General features: G+C 42.9%; 1 long non-coding RNA gene across 3 annotated transcripts in view; it reads left to right on the top strand.

Annotated features, from left to right (window-relative positions):
• Window positions 1-15,635, top strand: part of LOC135113806 (uncharacterized) — a 79,446-nt gene that overhangs the window by 51,143 nt on the left and 12,668 nt on the right. For 2 of the 3 annotated variants that reach the window (XR_010275050.1, XR_010275049.1), the window contains exon 2: window positions 4,036-4,205. The exons of the other annotated variant lie outside the window; for it this stretch is intronic. This is a non-coding gene — a long non-coding RNA (uncharacterized LOC135113806). The remainder of the gene's footprint in view (window positions 1-4,035; window positions 4,206-15,635) is intronic. 3 annotated transcript variants of the gene reach the window in all.

Raw genomic sequence — 15,635 nt, forward strand, 5'->3', positions numbered from 1 at the left:
GTATAGCACGAGAACAAGCTGTGTTGAACCAAGGTTTAGAAGGTTTAGGACGAGAAAAAGAGTGAGGAATGTATGCCTCCATGCCAGACACTATCACCTCTGTTGTGCGCTCAGCACACAAAGACGGGTCTCTGACACGGAAGCAGTAGTCATTCCAAGGAAAATCAGCAAAATACCTCCTCAGGTCCCCCCAACTAGCAGAGGCAAAACGCCAGATGCACCTTCGCTTAGGGGGATCCTGAGGAGGGATTGGAGCGATAGGACAAGATACAGATATGAGATTGTGATCGGAGGAGCCCAACGGAGTAGAAAGGGTGACAGCATAAGCAGAAGGATTAGAGGTCAGGAAAAGGTCAAGAATGTTGGGCGTATCTCCAAGACGGTCAGGAATACAAGTAGGATGTTGCACCAATTGCTCTAGGTCATGGAGGATAGCAAAGTTGTAGGCTAGTTCACCAGGATGGTCAGTGAAGGGAGAGGAAAGCCAAAGCTGGTGGTGAACATTGAAGTCTCCTTGACACAGACCCTCTACTAAGTACAGGCGTGGTCAAAAGTGTACCATTTTGCACTCATTTTCATTGTGTTTAACTTTTGCTCAATATGAAGTGTGGTCTGCTGACAGCCTCCTTACAGAATAGAGAACAGATAGTGTGTCGGTGGGTCAGAGGACTTAAAGACTGAGAAAATGTCAAAATGTTCGATGCAGTGAAAGTCAATACAGAATGTTACTCGACTTTTGTCCATGCTTGTACTCGTATTGCGTTTTGTTCCGAGGCCTCACAACTCCGCTTCCCTCATTCCGCCGCATTCAGTAACTGTTCCGCGTGCGTGCGTCAGCTGTGATGTGTTGCAGTTTTTCATCACCATATTTCACGAGCTCCGCGCCCCTTCAGACCTTGTGAATTCTGACACACGCGATACCAAATTTATTGTCGGAAAAAACATGAGCTTGTAGCAACGCATCATCACCACCCCTACAAATTTACGTACATGCATACATACCTTCTCTGTTCAAAATTACACATTGAACTTAAGCTTCAACATTTAGTGACATTTATTAACTCAGAGATTCTTAACTGAGCAAAAATATAAAGACACTAATAAGAGCAACGACTACTTATTTTGCTGCCATTATCTTTCGAAATTAGAGCATGGACTTACGCTACAACATTCTATTAAACTCAGGAAGCCAAGGCAGTGGAAAGGTGAATGGCGTCATCAACCTTCATCAATTTCTCACGTGTGTTTAGCGTAGTACCTTATGGCATTTCCTTGGGACGACCTGTTCACCTTATGGTAACACGTTAATTATTCTATTTCATCCGCAGGAGCTGGGTTCGGAAATAGCGGTGATTTACATTTTACTGAAAGAGGGAGAAAATATCACCTCGGAATGAGGAAGATTGTTCACTTATTCGCGGTCTAATTGTTCTTTAGCTGTGGTTAGGTTTGGCTGGTCAGGTCAGGAGTCTGTAGGCGTTGGTTGGACGCGAATACACAGTTATTGAGGTGATTAAAAGTATTCCTGTAAAATGCTACGTGGCATCATCAAAGCGAGGGAGGAGGGAGGAAGGGGGGGAGCGAGCCCGAGCGACCTTGAAAACAGCTGAGAGATGATGCCACGTAGCATTTTACAGGAGTACTTTTAATCACCGCAATAATGTTGTATAATGCTTATCGGTAAATTGCATGCTTTTTAACACCTCCGTTGCTCCGTGTTGCCTGCTGCCACCACCCCTCCCCAATCTCTCTCTCTCTCTCTCTCTCTCTCTCTCTCTCTCTCTCTCTCTCTCTCTCTCTCTCTCTCTCTCTCTCTCTCTCTCTCTCTCTCTCTCTCTCTCTCTCTCTTCGATTGCCACAAAGCATCACGCACTCATCCCTTCTCTCCAATACCTCAAACATTCCCTCGTCCCGCCACATACAACCACACTGCTCGCCGTCTAGTCTACACTCACGTATAACAAAATAAAAGGCGAGTAGAACACAGTAAAGAATGCAATTTGCACCGACGTAAAGTGATGGAGATTCCCCGAGGACGCTAATGAAGTCTTATTACTCATCCACTCAGCTGGGTAACTCGCTGAAGGGGGGAAGGAATTAACTAAGGAACCCACCCACACACAAACACTCACCCACACACACACAAACACACACTCACACACACACAAACACACACTCACACACACACACATACACACAAACACACACACACACACACACACACACACACTCACTCACTCACTCACTCACCACACACACACACACACACTCACTCACTCACTCACTCACTCACTCATAGACACACACACACACACACACACACACACACACACACACACACACACACACACACACACACACACACCACGAAGCAAATATTCTCTCACCTCTCAGCAAAGACTGGCCCTCACAAAAAGTTTGTTTCAACCTTCGTGCGATAAGTAGTAATGCAGAAGTTCATTCCTGTATGCCCAAAAGTATTGAGTAATGGTACAAGGTGTAGTGTAGTGCTGCTTGGAGCGGATTTGTCGGTTCAGGTTAACACGATATCCTGCCCGGAGAGAGCATTCCTGAGCACCCTTGCTGGCGCCCTCTGGCAGTGTGTCAGTGAGGACACTTGGCGAGGACAATGCACCGTTTTTTGGAAAGGAAAGTGGAATGTTCAGGTAACTCTGCATGCCGAAGTGAATACTGAACGTGTGCTTACGTTTGTTGCTCCTCAGTAATCACCCACGCCGGTGCGGCGGCCGAGGCGCGCTGCTCTACTGCTTTAAACGTGGCTTAGGGAAGTGGCCTGAATCTCCCCAAATAAGACACGTACAAAAATATCAAATGCAATGAAAGCTCAGTGGATACACACACACTTCACTGCCTAATACCGTACCTCACAATTTTATATAATGAATTTTATTTGGGACTCAGTAATCATGTTGTTAGTGCTGGAACATTAGGGAGCTTTAAGAGAAGATTACACGGGTTTATGGATGGGAATAATAGATGGAAATAGGTAGGTATATTTGATACAGGGACTGCCACGTGTAAGCCTGGTCCCTTCTTGCAGCTTCCCTTATTTCTTATGTTCTTATATACCATTTAAGTACTCACACACACACACACACACACACACACACACACACACACACACACACACACACACACACACACACACACACACACACACACACACATGTATCAGAGAAAGAGAGAGAGAGAGAGAGAGAGAGAGAGAGAGAGAGAGAGAGAGAGAGAGAGAGATTAATACCAAGACCACCTGGTAATATAATCGCACACTAATAGAATTCCGGGCAATACGCAATAAGTTCATTACTCCCTTATTAAATATAGCGCCTCCTACAAGGCGAGGCAACACACACACACACACACACACACACACTAGTAATAGTAGTAGTAATAGTAGTAGTAGTGGTAGTAGTTGTTGTTGTTGTTGTGTTAGTAGCACCATATCATATTAATCAGAATCATTGTAGAGCAGAAATTACATAGCTTCTTGTGCCGCCCCCTCCTTTCTCTCTCTCTCTCTCTCTCTCTCTCTCTCTCTCTCTCTCTCTCTCTCTCTCTCTCTCTCTCTCTCTCTCTCTCGTTTAGTGTAGCAAGGAAATAGAATATAATTGTTTTGCATACCATATTTCACAGTATTTGTATTGAAACTATTGGTAATGGGAATAAAGGTATTTTACAGAGAGAGAGAGAGAGAGAGAGAGAGAGAGAGAGAGAGATGGATGCTACTCTTATATGTTCTATAACGACTATGATGATTATTTTGATATACTACTACTACTAATACTAATACTAATACTAATACTAATACTAATACTACTACTACTACTGCTAATAATAATAATAATAATAATAATAGTAATAATAATCCTGCTGCTGCTACTACTGCTATTACCACCACCACCACCACCACCACCACCACCACCACCACTACCACCACTACCATGACTACCAACACCACAAAAATGAAAAACATCACTAACAATAATAAACTCAACCATCTCTCTTTTCCGAAAGACTCAAAACAGACCACCACCACCACCACCACCACCACCACCACTACCTAACGCTGTGTCCAGGCTGGAATGTGTGACCTCTCTGCCAGGAATCTCACCGTCCTCTCACACTCTGACACCAAGTACCTCACAACAACACCTGCAATACTACACCTCTGAGCCCCCCCGGAGGTAAAACGTGATTTTTGAGTTGTATTGTGTTTGCTAAAGTGTTTGCTTCAAAAGAGATGGTTATTTATTTATTTTTTTTTTTTTTGTGGATGTGTGTTATTTACTTGTGTTTGTGTGTGTGTGTGTGTGTGTGTGTGTGTGTGTGTGTGTGTGTGTGTGTGTGTGTTGCCCTATATATAGAACACATTTTTGAGGTAGAACAGTTTACGTGACAACAACCACCGCCATCACCGCCACGCATGGAAACACTTGCCCGGCTCATTACGAGAAGTTACAGTAATTTCTTCCCCGCGTCCCGAGTCTTGTGATCTTTTGAGCCAAACTTACCCCGCAGCTTACGAGTACTTAACACGAAGCGAGTTTGTGTAATTATTTATGTTTGTCTGAGTGGAGCCAATTTGAGCGTGTGGCCCTGAGTGAGGCGCCACACCTGCCTGGCTGCCCTCTTCTAGTCCACGTCCTCTTCCTTTTCCTCTTCGTCTTCGTCTTTTCCTTTATCTTCCTCTTCTTTTTTTCTTCCTTTTCCTCTTCCTCTTTTCCTCCTCCTCCTCCTCCTCCTCCTTTCAGAAATTTTCAATCAATCAGTGCTCCTCCTCCCAGCACCCTATCACCTGAGTTCTCCCTCTTCGTTTTCCATCACAAGATTAAGCATGGTTCCAGCACAACGTAATCCTGGATAGAAAAAAAAAGCTATGGGTGTTTAGATATTGGTCCTGAACTGCTGGTGCAATAATATAATGTCAGTGCAGGCCATAAAATAAATTGGCTTTTCTTTTCCTCCTTTTTTTTTGTGTGTGTGGAAATGACATTTTGAGCGGACTTTTTTGTTATTCATTTATTCTATTTCCTATCTTATTTTTTTATTTTATTTATTTACTTACTTATTTTTTTGTCTTTGATCGGTCTTCCTGATACGTAAAATCCTTATAAGGCATGAGATACAGACTTCATGATCTTGGAACACAATATTATTTGTTGCTTTACTAACCGACTACATTATTCTGCAATATTCATGGAAGTTGGAAGAAACAAATGTGCAGCAACATAATACATACAAATTACTGGAAATCCTTCGACAAGCCCGCTGCATGAATACTTTTAGATAAGCACGTCGCATCAGCCTTTCAACTGACGTAATTCACTCCGGCATAATTTTAATTTCTTTTAAATAACATTAAAGTAACAGACAGCTTCGTTAGCCACAGTAGGGCTGTTGCTGGCTGTTCTTTCCTTTGCATTTCTTTGTTCCTCCTCCTCCTCCTCCTCCTCCTCCTCCTCTTCCTCCTCCTCTTCCTGTATTTCTGAGGCACCAAATGAGAATAGCTAAATATGCATTTTACGCTAACACTAATTAAACTAAGCATGAGCTCTGGTTTTTGCCCTGTTGTTAGACATGGTGGGACGTCACCGCGTCAGCGTGTTTTCGTGAGCGTGATGATCCTCATACAGCAGCGGTGAAGAGCGAGGCACGTTCCGGGGAGCTCGTAAGTTCCATGTGAATCATGAACTGTACTCTGCTTCACCAAGTCTGTCTTTGCAATTTTGCCACCTGAGGGCACGCCATCATGGCAAGTCTGCCACTGACTGATGCTCTTCCTCGGTGACTGGTTTGCATATTCTCGTCTTGTTTTAAAAAGTGCGGCAAATTTATTCTGTTTCTACCAAATTCATTGCTTAAATACACGATACCAGATTTTTTTTTTCTACTTGGACAATTAGGTGCCATAATAATAGGTAAGAATTTTAGTAGAAATTCAGTATTCTTCTTCAGACAAACGTGAATTGTCCTGCACGAAAAAAAATGTAGCAACGGTGCTCCTCAGTACACAACTTGGTGATCCTCGTACAGCGAATGGTGTCTGATGTGAGGGTTGCTGCGAATGCTCAGTGGCAGACGGCAGAGAAATGGCAAGCTTGTTCTCGTATCGGCCAAGAACACTGTGATTATCCAGGCTGTGATTACTGCGACCATTGCTGCTTTGACGTGGTGTCTGAGGCGCTGCAAGGACGTAAGGCTCCCGGTGGACTGTGTGTGGTGGCAGAGCTGTCTTGATATTCCTATCTTGAAATAATTCCAGTCGTTGTAAATGGAAAAGAAAAAACGAGTTTTGGGATTTACAAGTGAAAGGGATGAAAACTAACTACTGACAAACACAACAACAACAACACGCCCTCTCAACCTCTCCACCACCCGCCAACCACTAGCCACCAACCAGAACATCTCCACTCCATCAACCACCACCACCACCACCACCACCACCTCCCCAAACTCCCCAAGCCGCACCCTCTCTACTCACACACACACACACACACGCACACGCACTCTCTCTCTCTCTCTCTCTCTCTCTCTCTCTCTCTCTCTCTCTCTCTCTCTCTCTCTCTCTCTCTCTCTCTCTCTCTCTCAAATCTTGCTCTATGACAGAGGAATTATGAAACACTCAATTGTTTCTCCTTCCCTTCACCAAATATACTTCAAAAATTAAGCGTCAGTACCTCAGCTGATGGTACTTTGGTGAGCTTCACGTGTCATCACCTGTTTGCATTACGTTTTTCCCCCATTATATATCCTTCTTAATCTCAATCTTCATTTCTTCACCTTCCTTGCACTAACAGTCTTCAGAGATCAAGCGTCAGTACTTCAGTTGATGCTACTTTGGTGCGCTTCACGTGTCGTCACCTGTTTGCATTACTTTTCCCTATTTCATCTCCCCAATCTCAGTCCGCGCGTGTCCATTATAAAGAAATGGGGGTGGGAAAAGTATTCTCTCGTGCCAACAGTGTACCGTGTGGTGGAGGGGGAGGCGTAGACATTAATTAGGGAGCAATGACCCTCTCCCCCAGTAGCCCTGACTCAACAGGTAGTCCTTAGTAAGTGATTAATTACCGTTTGCTACGTATTTACATAACGTTTGTTGCTCACCGTCGCGACACAAGTGGTCCTCATGTTAAGAAATGCTTGCTTTTTAATTTTCTTGTTGCTTATCCTTCACGCGCTGTATTGAACTGAACTGAAAGGGGAAACAAGAAGTGATGTGCAGTCTGTCCATTTCGGCGGAATGAACCTTGGACGATTCTGGGCTTGTTCCTCCCTCTCCTCCACCCTCTGACTACTTCATGCCACCTATTAAAATTGTTCGCAATGATGTTTTCCATGGCCTCGCTGGCCTAAACCCTCGGAAGGCTTATGGACCTGATGGGGTCCCTCCTATTGTTCTCCGAAACTGTGCCTCCGTGCTTGCACCTTGCCTAGTCAAACTCTTTCAGCTCTGTCTGTCAACATCTACCTTTCCTTCTTGCTGGAAGTTTGCCTACATTCAACCTGTTCCTAAAAAGGGTGACCGTTCTAATCCCTCAAATTACCGTCCTATTGCTTTAATTTCCTGCCTATCTAAAGTTTTTGAATCTATCCTCAACAGGAAGATTCTTAAACATCTATCACTTCACAACCTTCTATCTGATCGCCAGTATGGGTTCTGTCAAGGCCGCTCTACTGGTGATCTTCTGGCTTTCCTTACTGAGTCTTGGTCATCCTCTTTTAGATATTTTGGTGAAACTTTTGCTGTTGCCTTGGACATATCAAAAGCTTTTGATAGAGTCTGGCACAAAGCTTTGATTTCCAAACTACCCTCCTACGGTTTCTATCCTTCTCTCTGTAACTTCATCTCAAGTTTCCTTTCTGACCGTTCTATTGCTGCAGTGGTAGACGGTCACTGTTCTTCTCCTAAATCTTTTAACAGTGGTGTTCCTCAGGGTTCTGTCCTGTCACCCACTCTCTTCTTATTATTCATTAATGATCTTCTAAACCAAACTTCTTGTCCTATCCACTCCTACGCTGATGATACCACCCTGCACTTTTCCACGTCTTTTCATAGACGTCCAACCCTTCAGGAGGTAAACATATCACGCAGGGAAGCCACAGAACGCCTGACTTCTGATCTTTCTAAAATTTCTGATTAGGGCAGAGCAAACTTGGTATTGTTCAATGCCTCAAAAACTCAATTCCTCCATCTATCAACTCGACACAACCTTCCAGACAACTATACCCTCTTCTTCAATGACACTCAACTGTCCCCCTCTTCTACACTGAACATCCTCGGTCTGTCCTTTACTTATAATCTGAACTGGAAACTTCACATCTCATCTCTAGCTAAAACAGCTTCTATGAAGTTAGGTGTTCTGAGACGTCTCCGCCAGTTTTTCTCACCCCCCCCCCCCAGCTGCTAACTCTGTACAAGGGCCTTATCCGTCCATGTATGGAGTATGCTTCACATGTCTGGGGGGGGTTCCACTCATACTGCTCTTCTAGACAGGGTGGAATCAAAAGCTTTTCGTCTCATCAACTCCTCTCCTCTAACTAACTGTCTTCAGCCTCTCTCTCACTGCCGCAATGTTGCATATCTAGCTGTCTTCTACCGCTATTTTCATGCTAACTGCTCTTCTGATCTTGCTAACTGCATGCCTCCCCTCCTTCCGCGGCCTCGCTGCACAAGACTTTCTTCTTTCTCTCACCCCTATTCTGTCCACCTCTCTAACGCAAGAGTTAACCAGTATTCTCAATCATTCATCCCTTTCTCTGGTAAACTCTGGAACTCCCTGCCTGCTTCTGTATTTCCACCTTCCTATGACTTCAATTCCTTCAAGAGGGAGGTTTCAAGACACTTATCCATCAATTTTTGACCACTGCTTTGACCCTTTTATGGGACTGGCATTTCAGTGGGCATTTTTTTTATTAGATTTTTGTTGCCCTTGGCCAGTGCCCTTCCTACATAAAAAAAAAAATATTGTATGTCTTCACTAATTCACCTCTTTCATAGTTGCTTCCTTCCTCCTGCAGCAGACGGCTCCTTCCTTCCTTCCTTCCTTCCTTCCTTCCTTCCCTCTTGTGGCTCAAACTTTTCCGTCCCTCCTGCTCGCGTCCATCGGTTTTCCAGGGGAATGTGGACTCAGATATTCATGTATAAATTTCTTGGTGTAAAATATTCCCTGATAAGTGTTCGTTCTCATTCCACGGAAACTCATTCTTGCATAATCTCTCCCGCACCTTCCCGCTGAATGTAAAAATGGACCATCCCTGCCTTCCCTCCGACACCTTCACCTCCTGCTGTGCACTCCAATACGGTCCTTATTCTTGTTCATTTCGTCTACCAACCTCTTTTTTCTCCATCACACCTTCACGTCCAGCAGTGTACTCCAACAGATTCCTTATTCCAATTTAATTCGTGTACCAATTTCTATAAACGCACCACCAGATAAGCTTCCTTACTCTAGTTCAGTTAGTCTACCAAACCCCTCGTTTTCTGTGATGCAGCACCAGACATACGCTTACTAGTAGCACGTGCACCTCCCAGCAAGACACCAGCTGCAGGTTCCTTACTTTATATCAGTTTGTCTACTAAGTTTCTCTTTCTCTATGAGGCAGCATCATACACAAGTTTCCTACACCTGCGCCGTCCACGAGCCTGTTCCTTTATGCTTTTCTTTCTCTTCCTCTCTTGATAATTTGGCGTAATGTCAACGGCCGCCCTGAGCCTCCCTCTTAGCGCGTGATCTGTTACTCTTTCTTCCTTTCTTGCTGTGGTTCCTCTTGCTGCTTCTTTCTCTCAGCAATTTCTCCTAGGGTTCCTGTAGCGGATGTAATATCAAGGCACCCCCCTTAACTTCCCTCTTTGCCCGTGATCTACGTACAATTTTTACAGAATTAGCAGAGTGTGTGGAATCAGGTCTCAAATTGTGGTCCCAGTTCATCAGTTTGTTAGAGTCATTCCCGAAAACAATGTAGCACGACCTATGAAACTCGTAGTAGTAGTAGTAGTAGTAGTAGTAGTAGTAGTAGTAGTAGTAGTACAGGTGACAGGTGTTGCTACTGAGTAATTATATGGCCCAGGATTTGCAGAATGTTTACTGCTGGTGACTGTATACCTCCTTATGTCCCCTCTCCTTCCCTCTCCCTCCACTCTCCTTTCCCCTACTCCTTCCTGCACTCCTTTCTCATGCTTCCTATGTTATTTATTAATTTATTAATTTTCTATCACGCTAATCTTCCCTGTTCTATTCCTTGCCCTTTCTTTTCTCTCTCCCTCGTCATCGCAGCATTTGTATGTCAGTAAGACTTTATTTTGTGACATCATGATATTGCTGAAATCACCACCATCACTACTGACATCAGTATCATTAACATCATCATCACCATCATCATCGTTATCATCATTATCATCATGCTTTCCTAGATTTTAATTACCTCTAGTTCCCCACTAACAAAATTGATTATTCTCTGAAGCAGGAGATAAGTGAGCCACTGAGAAAAGTGAGATTCGACAACAAGAGGGCTGACTTTAGACAGACCGACCCTTCTTATCGCTGCCACATCACCAACATGGGAGTATCTCGTATACCTGTCCAGAAGTGAGGTGCTACTACTATTACTATTACTACTACTAATAATAATAATAATGATAATAATAATAATAATAATAATAATAATAATAATAATAATAATAATAATAATAATAATAATAATTTTTATACTGATGTTGCTGCTGCTGCTGCTGCTGCTGCTGCTACTACTACCACTACTACTACCACTACCATTATTACAACTACTGCTGCTCCTCCTGCTGCTGCTGCTGCTGGTGCCGCTGCTGCTGTTTTTTTTTTTTTTTATGCAAGAGGAGCACTGGCCCTGGGCAACAAAAAGAACGAAAAAAATAACCCACCGAGATGCCAATCCGTAAGGAAAAATAAAAAATAAGATTATCCAAAATTGGAGGGCGAGTGCCTTGAAACCTCCCTCTTCAAAGAGTTCAAGTCATAGGAAGGAGGAAACGCAGAAGCAAACAGGAAATTTCAGAGTTTATCTGTAAAAAGGATGCATGGATGAGAACACAGGTTAACTCTTGCATTAGAGAGGATAGAAGAAGGACAAAGAAGTATTACTTCCTCCGCAGAGTGCTGGGCACCAACACACAAGCTTTCTTCATAACTCTCCTGTAACATTTATTCATCTGCTTGTTTTAGCTATTTATTTATTTATTTATTTGTTCTCTCCGTGGAAGAACACACCGCGCCCTCCTCACTGACGAGTGAGGGGCGGCACGACCACACCGCAGAGCAGTGACACGCGCAAACACACACACACACACACACACACACACACACACACACACACACACACACACACACACACACACACACACACACACACACACATCTTATCATTTGTTTGAAATATAAATATCTCTACTTAGATATGTATCTGAGAGAGAGAGAGAGAGAGAGAGAGAGAGAGAGAGAGAGAGAGAGAGAGAGAGAGAGAGAGAGAGAGAGAGAGAGAGAGAGAGAGAGGGGGGGGAATAATAATAATAATAATAATAATAATAATAATAATAATAATAATAATAATAATAATAATAATAATAAATTGTTTATTCCATGAAACATGGTTATTCATTTGATCATACACAAGTACAAGTAAAATAAGAAAGCAAATGTAGCTACATCATCAGCTTAGCGTAAGGCCATAAATGCTAAAATGATGAGATAAAATCTACGAGAAATACTATAAAATACTATAAAATAATACCTAAAATAAAGCTAAAACTAAAATAAGACTAGAAACAAAATTAAAATATTGGAGAAATCTAGCTGGATAGTGTAAAAAATAAATACATGTGGAGACCTAATTCAACACATTTAACAGTAGATTTCTAAGACTAGATTTGAAACTGTGTAGGCTTCCGGAGGTGGTAATATAGCGAGGGAGCTCATTCCATAACTTGGGCCCACACACCGTAGTGGCCCTGGCACCAGTGTCTGTTTTAGTTCTTTTTATATACAGGTTATTTCCTTGTCTTGTTGTGGTGGTTGTATTATCTCTGACTGTGGGAAGGTTCAGGTACCAGTCTGGGTATAGTCCATTCATTGATTTATACACTGTAGTACACTTCTCTAAATAATATTTGTCTTTCACAGTCAGCCACTCTAGTTCTTTTATGATAGGAGTCACGTGGTCATATTTTCTTGCACCTCCAGTTACAACTTTAGCAGCAAAGTTCTGTAGTTTTTGTACAGTATGAATGAGAGTTTTGTTGGGAGAGCCCCAGATACAAATACAATAATTAATGAGGCTAAGCACTAAAGACTGTACAATAACTTTACGAGTGGGTTTGTCAAAGTTCTCACTAACTCTGTTTATAAACATTAATGTTCCCATTATTTTAGTATTTAATTCTGCAATGTGCACATCAAATAACATGTATTTGTCAAAATAGACACCCAAATTTTTTACATGCGTAGTCGGGTATATATGTACTCCATTACAATTTATAGAAATGTCAGGGGGAACATGGGCTAACAGTTGCCTATTTCCAATGAAAATGCATTGCGTTTTTTTGTTATTTAATAATAGACCATTTGTTAGGAAATAAAGTTCTATATTTTGCAATGCATTTTCAGTGTTGGAGATGAGCTCATCAAAATTTTCGACAGTATCAGCTTCGAGGAATTGGGTGTCATCCGCGTATTGTATCAAAGATGTCTCGACTTTCTCATTAAGATCATTGACGTATATAGAAATTAAAATTGGGCCGAGAATTGAGCCTTGTGGAACCCCGTAACGTACGTTTTCTTTCTTAGATATTGTATTATTTAAGCGAACGGATTGTGATCTATCTTGAATATAATTTGCAAACCAAACATTGTCAATATTAAGCTTAGTGCACTTATTTAATAAATTATCGTGGCTGATACTGTCAAAGGCTTTTGATAGGTCACATAAAGTCAATACAGAGATTTTCTTTGAGTCCATATTATCATAAATTTTATCTGTAACGACAGTAAGAGCAGTTTCTGTAGACAGTCTAGGACGGAACCCGTGCTGCGTATTAGACAAGAGTTTATTAGTTTCCAAATAATGCGAGAGCTGGCTAGCAACTACTTTTACAAGAATTTTAGAAAGAATGGGTAAAAGAAAAATAGGTCTGTAATTATTAAAATCATTAGTATCACCACTTTTAAAGAGTGGAACTACCACAGCATGTTTCCAAGTAGTAGGAAAGATACCTGTGACAATGAAAGTGTTAACAATGCAAGTTAGATAGAATGCTATAACAGACAATGAGTCTTTTACGAAAGTTAAAGGAATACTATCAGAGCCTATTGAGCTTGTGTCTTTAAGTCCCTTTATATTAAGAATTATAATGTCAGTGTCAACAGGTTATATTCAAACAAGGTATTAAAGTCAAGTGTATTTCGTCTGGAGTGTACAGAAAGTGTTTCAACAGCGGTGTTCAGTGTTCACTATGGCCACGTGCGTCAGTAGTAAGCAGGAATTGCAAATATATAATTCCACCACCCGCCATGATGTTGCCGGGAGAGGCAACATCCCACGTCCGCCAACACCCGCCCCGCTGCCAATCAGTCCCTGTGCTTTGTCTTTCGCAGCCGTTGGCTGCTCCGCACCCCAGTCAGGGAGGAGCCTCGGCCAGGCTGGCCTATCACGTGGCGGCGGGCTTCCCTGCTCACGCTGTCAGCCAATGGAGAAGCGAAGAGAGGCAGCTGGAGGAGGAAGAGGAGGAGGAATACCTTTCCAGCATGATCTGTTTGTAAGGTGTGACTTGAGTAAGCGTGTGTATCATGCAGGCTAGGCTCCCTGTGTTTGCCAGGCGAAGTAAAGTACGAGTATTTAGCAAAGGTGAGAGAAGGAAAGAAGAAAGAGGGAGAAGGGAAGGGGGGGAAAAAGGAAGTGGCTGTGTTGAACGGCGACTCCTGTTGCTGCTGCTGCCGCTGCTAGTACTACTCGTGTTGCAAAGTTTAAAATAAAAACTATCACTGAGAATCCAGAAACACAAGCGTGTGGCCAGTACAACAGTTATCCGTGTGTGTGTGTGTGTGTGTGTGTGTGTGTGTGTTTCCAGAGCTGTGCGTTCAGATCACTTGATCTGTGACAGAAAAAAAAAATTGCTATCCTGGCGGGAAGCACTCAGTGATTATAAATTACAATGTTCATAAACTCAAATTATCTTGGTGTTATCAAATTATCAAATTTTCTCGGTCAGTGAAAAGTAAGGTGTATTCTATTACTTACTACTTTTTCTTGGAGGTGTATTAAAGAAAAATAGATAAGTAAAAACAACGGGAAATTATCTCTGCCGTTAAACGTTTGTTGGTGAGGGACATAAATACACACTTTGCTGATAATGTGCTGCGTGCATAGTAAAGGCGTGGGCAGTGTGTGCTATCCGGCCACTGCTAGTCTCTGTGGTGGAGCGCCTGTGTAGCTTTAAGGGAGATATATTTTTTAGTTGCGGGTGTGCAGCCACTGGGCAGGAAAGATGGTGTTGCTTTGATGATGTGATGCGATGTGAGACGGGGCGTTGGCTTTCCTGGACGTGCCGGGAATGCCCTTGTAATTGTTATGTACGAGTAACTTTTGGTGTGTGTGTGTGTGTGTGTGTGTGTGTGTGTGTGTGTGTGTGTGTGTGTGTGTGTGTGTGTGTGTGTAACGATAAGCAAACAAGGCAAGCATAGATCATTTTATATAAACCAGTTTGGAATATGCATCCGTAATTATCTTAGGAAACTGCTTCTGCTGCTGCTGAGCCAAAAATATTGAAAAGATTAGACAGATTAATTTATGGGGATGACAGGCAGAAATGCGTAAATAGATTTAATACAGGAACAGCCGCGTGTAGGCCTGATGGCTTCTTGCATGAGCCTCGAAAATGCTCCTAACCTGCTACCTACTGCCTTGAATATGTTTACCATGATGTATAAGCTTAATTCAGTACACCTGGACCAGAGAGAGGTTATCATGCGCATTGCATCGAGTGTCTGTGATGATCAGCAAACATGTGTTGTGTTGAACTCACCCGGCGACCGATTATAAAATGTATTATGTCTGGAACTAGTGATGTGAATAAGTCCCCTGATTTCTCTCTCTCTCTCTCTCTCTCTCTCTCTCTCTCTCTCTCTCTCTCTCTCTCTCTCTCTCTCTCTCTCTCTCTCTCTCTCTCTCTCTCTCTCTCTCCTCTTGTAGCCGCCGTATATGTACACCTTACACGACGGCTAGAGATACGCACATACGTACATTGTAATGTGACATTTTATGTTTTATTTGTTAGCGTTATATTATTTGTAGCACCTGGTTGTTATACATGAGCAGTGTATGGCGCGCCTACGCGCCGGCACAACAGAGTGAGAGGGGAGTGTAGGGCCGAGGGGACGCGTTGAACTTGCCCTCTCAACTATTTCTCTCGCCGAATGGTCGGTTGTTGTGACGTGAGTGTTGATAACATACCCACAGCATAATGAACATCATAGGCTGTAGGGGCCCACCAGCGTCTCCAAAGCCACCTCACGACAGTCACGCCTACACGTCAGACGTGTCTCGGGAGGCGCGGAGAGTTAATCCCAGTAAATCCCCGACCTAAGTCA

Source organism: Scylla paramamosain, chromosome 26 (assembly GCF_035594125.1).
Source record: "Scylla paramamosain isolate STU-SP2022 chromosome 26, ASM3559412v1, whole genome shotgun sequence".
Lineage (NCBI taxonomy): Eukaryota > Metazoa > Arthropoda > Malacostraca > Decapoda > Portunidae > Scylla > Scylla paramamosain.